Source organism: Camelina sativa, chromosome 15, assembly GCF_000633955.1.
Source record: "Camelina sativa cultivar DH55 chromosome 15, Cs, whole genome shotgun sequence".
Taxonomy (NCBI): Eukaryota; Viridiplantae; Streptophyta; class Magnoliopsida; order Brassicales; family Brassicaceae; genus Camelina; species Camelina sativa.
The window spans coordinates 27,145,565-27,153,590 of record NC_025699.1 but is presented as its reverse complement, the minus strand read 5'-3'; positions in this window follow the sequence as shown (position 1 = coordinate 27,153,590).

Genomic DNA, 8,026 nt, shown 5'->3' with positions numbered 1-8,026 from the left:
CCAAAAGAACTCCCCAAAACCCTCAAACTCGTCCTTAGACGCTTATAACACGATTTAGGGATTTAATTGAACCAAACCGAACCAATTCGGCAATTAATCAAACCGGCCGAACCCAGAAATTAGTGGTGTCGATCGATGCCACTAGGGTGTCGATCGACACTCCTTTAAAAATCACAAAATCCGGTTCGCGGATGTTACAGGCTTATTCTTCTTCTTCATTTTGGGTTTTAAGGTTTCCATATTTGACATGCATTGGCCAATGCCATCATTATATTTTTGAGAATATTTGTTTTAGGGACAATAGAGACAGTAAATAATTTTATTTTCATCTTAGCTTTATATTAAAGTGTAAGTTAAATTTATATGAGTAAATGAATTTTATTTGTGGTTTCATTGGAAATAAATTTTTCAGTTTTATATTAAAGTGTGAGTTTAACTTATATAATTGTGTTTTAGTTGTGGTTTAATTAAATTTATTTTTCACTTTCATATTAAATTGTGAGTTAAATGTATATGACAAAATGTGTTTTATTTATAGTTCAATTGGAAATATTTTGTTTTGTTTAAAATCTGAAAAAAAACAAAATATGAACAAATATGAAGTCAACATTTTAATGCATGACAATAATTTTGACTGTTTTGTTTGTTAACCTTAATACAATTTAAAATTTGTTAAAAAGTAATATTTAATGTATATATTTGTGGTTAACAGACAGTTAAGATGTTTTAAAATTTTTGGTTATAGCCATTTGTAACCTATACACAAAATTTAATGCAAATTATAGGAAACTGAATATATAATTTTAAATTATTAATTTTTTTAATGAAATTGGATTATATTCAAAATTATAAAAATAAGGATATGTGGACACATGTTAATTATGTAGAATGCCAAATGTCATATTCTCATGCAAAACTTTAGGAAAACCTTACTTTATTATATAAGAGTTTTATTTGTTAACCTTAAATACAATTTAAAATTTGTTAAAATGTAATATTTAATGTATATATTTGTGGTTAACCAACAGTTAAGATTTTTTTTAAAATTTGGTTATAGCCATTTGTAACCTATACACAAAATTTAATGCAAATTATAGAAAACTGAATAGATAATTTTAAATTATTAATTTTTTTAAATGAAATTGGATTATATTCAAAATTATAAAAATAAGGATGAGTGGACACATGTCAATTATGTAGAATACTAAATGTCAGATTCTCATGCAAAGCTTAAGGAAAACCTTACTTTATTATATAAGAAAAGTAATATTTAATGTATATATTTGTGGTTAACCGACAGTTAAGATTTTTTAAAAATTTGGTTATAGCCATTTGTAACCTGAACGCAAATTATAGTAAACTGAATATATAATTTTAAATTATTAATTTTTTTTAAATGAAATTGGATTATATTCAAAATTATAATTAAAATAAGGATGAGTGGAGACATATCAATTATTTAGAATGCCAAATGTCACATTCTCATGCAAAGCTTTAGGAAAATCTTATTTATTATATAAGATAGTTTAGCCAAGAGCATTCAAAGAGTGAGAAACAGAGAGCATAGACACATGATACTCTAAAAAGTTCATCAAGCAGATTGTTAAGCACAAAACAAGTTAACTTTAACTATAAACATGTATAGTGTATACGAATAAATAAAACAACTGTAGACTAGATACCAACAAAAATTAGCTTAGTAATCTATTTGATACTTCATAAGAGATAACAAAAACAAAACTCAAACACAAAGAGATCAAGACTTTGACTGTATGAAACTAAAAAGTCAGGTTTCATCAGTTATCAAATATTGTGCCATAGTGCTAAGTGATAACATATATAAGCTCAAGAAAATACAAAATCCAACAGAAAAAATGCGAAGACTACAATAAAAGAATCACTACTGTTATTTTCAGATTCTAGCTCTCGTTTAATCTAAAAAAAACTGGTATATCAAACACTTGCCGCTAAGAACTTGCCAATGAAAAAAGTGAGATATATTTTGACAACAAAAAGAAAACAAAAACAAATCGATGTTGTATATAAATACACAGTATACATAATTAAGCATACCTAGGATTAAGACATCAAAATATGGTAAAACACTTCATCACTGAAGAGTGAGGAAGTAACTTAGCAATAAGGAATTCACAGTGAGAGCAATGCACTTTAAATCCATCTAATAATTCATAAGGACTATTGCTGCGCATCACGAAAAACCAGAACTCTCAGACCTAAGCTTCTCTAAGAATAAGATATAAAACCACATATTTTTATTTAACTCTGTTCTAAACGATATGAAACAGAGTCATAAGACTCAGAAAATGAGTGAAGAAGACAAACTTTTCACATGATTACAACATCTACGATTCCATCCAACTGTGGCTGAATCCCAATAACCAAGGTCCAAACATAACAAGAAAAGCAACAAGAAAGCATATAACTATAAAAGTAGCATTAAACATATTCAAAGATACATAATATTTACACATTTTATTCAGCTTCAACAGTAGAAGTGGTCAATTTTGATAATTATAATAATCCATCATCAATCATATGAAACAACGTAACGAGGAAACAAGACGGTCAATTTTCCTAAAACATGTCATCACTGAGAAAACTCAACAAAAAGGACATAAGTTAATAACAAGAAGACAGAGAAGTGCATGATGTCAAAAAAAAAAAGGCATACAATATATGCAGCATAAGGTAAGAGAACCACGAAAGTAACAAACAACAAGGTGTAAGACAAATGAGTAACTGGAATAAGAAACCACAGTGAGAAAAATGCAATATAAATCCATCTAATAAATGAATTGCATTACGACAAACCTGACAGATCTTAGACATAAGTTTTTCTAGAAATCAGATATAAACATACATAGAAAACCTCATTGTAACAATCATTCTACACTAGTCAGAGAAGACATTGTTCAATAAATGGTGTGAAACCAGATATAGTACGCATACACTAGTATACGATTTTCTAAAACAAACTTCAGCTGTCACATAGTTTTACGTACTGGGCAACACTTAAGCGAAAACACACAATAACTATTGTATCACTCACATTACATGCCGAATGGTTTTCTAAACGAATTTGAATGTCACAAATAAAAGAAAAGAAATGCAGCTTTTGATCTTTGTATAAAGGAATCAAGATCCTACCAAATATTACAATAGACAATTTCTATGAATAATGTTAACATGAGTCGCATGAGTCGCATCATTTTAGGTCTAGCCACCTAAAGATACTGCTCTAACCAAGACTTTTACTCTCACCAACTCAGTCTTTCATGGAACTTTGAAGAACAAATTTAGATAAAAAATAACTATTGATATAGCAAACACAAAAGCGTTAAATTTTAGCAACCTGCTCTTTAAAAATGAGCACAGACATTATAAACAAAGTCATAAGACTCAGAAAATGCGTGAACGCAAACTTCACATGTTGATGATCGTAACAGGAATAAAAACATCTAAGCTTTCATCCAATTGTGGCTGACACCCAAATAAATAACCAAGGAAAGACCATAACAAGAATACCAACAAGAAACATATTCAATCAAAACCAGATACAAAACATTTACAAAACTCAAAGATTCATGAATAAGAAGTGGTCAATTTTACAGACCAAGTATAAGAAATCATCAACAATCATAGGAAACAAAGTTGCAAGGAAAGCATGAATATCCAAACTGAAAGTATCCAGAACCATAAAACAAAATAAGTTCAAACTGAACCATTTGATTGGGATTTAAAAAAATACAATTGATCAAGTGATTTACTATTTTTCCAGATTCAACAGTAACGACCTATATGAATTCATCTTCATTCATGAACAAAGTATATGCTAAAAGGATATATACCTACTTTATTTTAGAACAAGTGAGAAACTTAAGCAAAGGTAATATGCATGATATTGAAAGACTGGTGACTCCAAATTTGAGGAAGAAGCTAAAATACTTTATGAAAGGGTGCAAAAGAATAACCTGAAACTCTTAGTCTCTTATAATGATCTTGTAAACTGGAGAATAGCTGCCTGCAAAGAAATATATGTGATGATAATTAGAGATCTATGTAAGTTGTTTGATACTTCTAATGTCTACACAACATTAAATTTATTAAACGACAGGAAAAGAAAGAAGAAGATTAAACTCAGAAGCAATAGTATAAAGAAACATAATCAAGTTATAAAACATATGAAACAGAAGAAATAGAAATTCACATACCTTAATTCACATATATAGGATAAACATCCACATACCTCGAATTTGTACGTAAGATTGATCATGCATGCTTCACGAATGGCATACTTCTGCATATTGATCTTCAAGAGCTATTTTCAGCAAGTCAAAGAGTTAAGAAACTACCTGATTTGCGTCATCTATGTACTTCAACGAGATATCTCAGTCTTATTTGATGTACAATAAGACAACTGACAGCGTCGAGGCATTTGTTTTTGGGTCGGATGACAAAAACCCCCCAAATCAATGGGAATCTCATTTGACATGAGTGACTAGAAACCCGAGAATTTAAAAATCTCGGGACTGTCTCTTTTTTCATTCTACCATCAGCGACAGGGACATTGAGAGAGGTAATTTTAATTACCTTTACCGAGACTGAGGCATTTGTTTTCAGCTCGGTGACTAGGAAGCCGAGAGTTGACAGGATTGGGACTGTCTTGTTTTCATTCTACCATCAGGGACAGGGACATGAGATATTCAGTTCAGACAGGTAATTTTGATTACCTTAACCGAGACAGGGACAGGGACATTCAGAGAGGTAATATTAATTACCTTGACCGAGACGAGGCATTTGTTTTCATCTCGGTGATTAGGAATCCGAGATTTGACAGGATTGGGACTGTCTTTTTTTTCATTCTACCATCAAGGACAGGGACAGGGACATTTTCAGAGAGGTAGTTTTAATTACCTTAAGACGAGGTATTTGCTTTCAGCTCGGTGACTAGGAACCCGAGACTTGACAGGATTGGGACTGTCTTTTTCTTCTCATTCTACCATCAGGGACAAAGACATTTTCAGAGAGGTAATTTTAATTACCTTAAGCAAGACGAGGCATTTGCTTTCAGCTTGGTGACTAAGAACCCGAGACTTGACAGGATTGGGACTGTCTTTTTTTTTCATTTTACCATCAAGGACAGGGACATGGACATTTTTAGAGAGGTAATTTTAATTACCTTAAACAAGACGAGGCATTTGCTTTCAGCTCGGTGACTAGGAACCCGAGACTTGACAGGATTGGGACTGTCTTTTTCTTCTCATTCTACCATCAGGGACAAAGACATTTTCAGAGAGGTAATTTTAATTACCTTAAGCAAGACGAGGCATTTGCTTTCAGCTTGGTGACTAAGAACCCGAGACTTGACAGGATTGGGACTGTCTTTTTTTTTCATTTTACCATCAAGGACAGGGACATGGACATTTTTAGAGAGGTAATTTTAATTACCTTAAACAAGACGAGGCATTTGCTTTCAGCTCGGTGACTAGGAACCCGAGACTTGACAGGATTGGGACTGTCTTTTTCTTCTCATTCTACCATCAGGGACAAAGACATTTTCAGAGAGGTAATTTTAATTACCTTAAGCAAGACGAGGCATTTGCTTTCAGCTCGGTGACTAGGAACCCAAGACTTGACAGGATTGGGACAGTCTTTTTTTTTCATTCTACCATCAGGGACAGGGACAGGGACATTTTCAGAGAGGTAATTTTGATTACCTTAACCGAGGCATTTGTTTTCTTTTAAGGGACAGAGACATTCAGAGATTGGGACTGTCTTTTTCTTTTCAGGGACAAGGGACATTCAGAGAGGTAAGACGAGGCATTTGCTTTCATCTCCGTGACAGGATTGGGACTGTCTTTTTTTATTCCATTCTACCATCAGGGACAGGGACATTCAGAGAGGTAATATTAATTACCTTGACCGAGACGAGGCATTTGTTTTCATCTCGGTGATTAGGAATCCGAGATTTGACAGGATTGGGACTGTCTTTTTTTTCATTCTACCATCAAGGACAGGGACAGGGACATTTTCAGAGAGGTAGTTTTAATTACCTTAAGACGAGGTATTTGCTTTCAGCTCGGTGACTAGGAACCCGAGACTTGACAGGATTGGGACTGTCTTTTTTTATTCCATTCTACCATCAGGGACAGGGACATTTTCAGAGAGGTAATTTTAATTACCTTGACCGAAGCATTTGTTTTCAGCTCAGTGACTAGGAACCCGAGAGTTAAACCAAATTGGGGCTATTTTAATTTCATCCTATCATCAGGGACAGGGAGAAGGACATACAGAAAGGTAATTTTAATTACCTCAACCAAGACAAGACGAGACATTTGCTTTCCAGGCCCTTGACCAGGAACCTGAATTGGAACTGTTACGTTACACCATCAGGAACATGGTGAGAGGATTAACCAGCCTGAACACGGTATTGCCTCGAAGCCAAACCAAATTCAAGCTAACCTGTCCCAAATCAAAAGCACGATTAAAAGCTATTTCAATAGTACTGATTTAGTTTTAAGAGAATTGTCAAAACTATTGGCAATGAGATTCACCTCTTTGGCTCTTCAACTTGTTGATTCGTTCCTTAGTATGGAGATACATCTATTCTTCTCATTCATCATATTGGAGTTGCACATGGTCTCTCTACCTGTTGTTAGATCTCCTTGTTTTGATTTTAGGAACCCGAAGCTGCATAAAAGATAAAGAAACATAGTCAACACTCAACACAAAGCGTAATCTATTGAATCTCGAGAGATTACAAGCACCGCAGCAAATCAAAACCAGAGATCCGCTAAAAACGCCTAAATCGTTCTGAAACCCTACGATCTAAACCCTAAAACACCGACGATGGAGAAAAAATAGAATAAGAGAAACGAAATTCCTAATTCTTGTGAAATCCACGAAATTGAAACCTACCAGCTACCGATTCAAACCAGAACTCCGCTCGTCCTCCGTCTCTCCGTTAATCAAATCGAACCATCGGCGAGGACTAAGTACTCATCATCAGTATAATCAATCATCGTCGTCACAACACTACCGACTGATTCCTCCATTGTTGCTTCCATACCTTAAATCAATCAAGTCACATAACTGGGGGCGAGAACATGAGAGAGAGAGAGAGAGAGAATGAAATTCGAATTTTATTTTCTTGGCTGCTTCGATTTTCAGAGAGAAACGTTTATTTTATTAGAAGAAGAATATCACTAACGCCTAACGGTCATAAAAATATTTGGGCTTGAATAATGTGGTGGTCTAAGACGGCCCAAAGATATTATGTTGATATGCAGTTAATCGTTGCAATTAATTAAAATTTCCAAATTAATTAATCTATGTTTATGTGAGACTTTTAGGATTTTAGTTTTCTACTTTTCTTAAGTTGTCAACCAAAAAGTGGTTTGTTTTCCCGTGGTCGTTTTTTAAGAACTAGGGACTTTTCGGGCTAGTTGAAATTTTCATGATAGTCAACTTTGTTTTAAATTACTTTTAGTTTGACTGTTTGTTCAGAGAATAAAGCATAAAACATGAATTTATCCTTCTAAGACTACTGCAATAAACTTAGTTGTTTGTGTTTCTGCGATAGTGTGATCATATAATTTTAAGTTGTCTACCTAACTGCCTTATTTTCCATGACTAATTATGTATACAAAGATAGGAGAACGAACATGTTAAGTTTAAGTTAATACAAAAAAAAAAGCCACGAGTGATGACATTCGAAGAAACAAAATGCTCCTATAGTCCTATGTGACATATTCGTTATAGTCACATTGACAAATGAATTTTCTATGCTCTTGCCTTTAGTATTATTTAGCTGATACTGGATACTGGAGTAACAATAAATTACGAATATTGCATCTTTTTCATAGGTGTGCCACTTGTTTAAGAAAACCTCAAGCATGCGAACGATGTAAAAGTACTACTTCTACCTACTTTTCCTTTCTTAATTGCCATATTTACCTGTAGTACACATCTTAGTCACGGCCAGCAAGAGAGTAGCGATGAAACA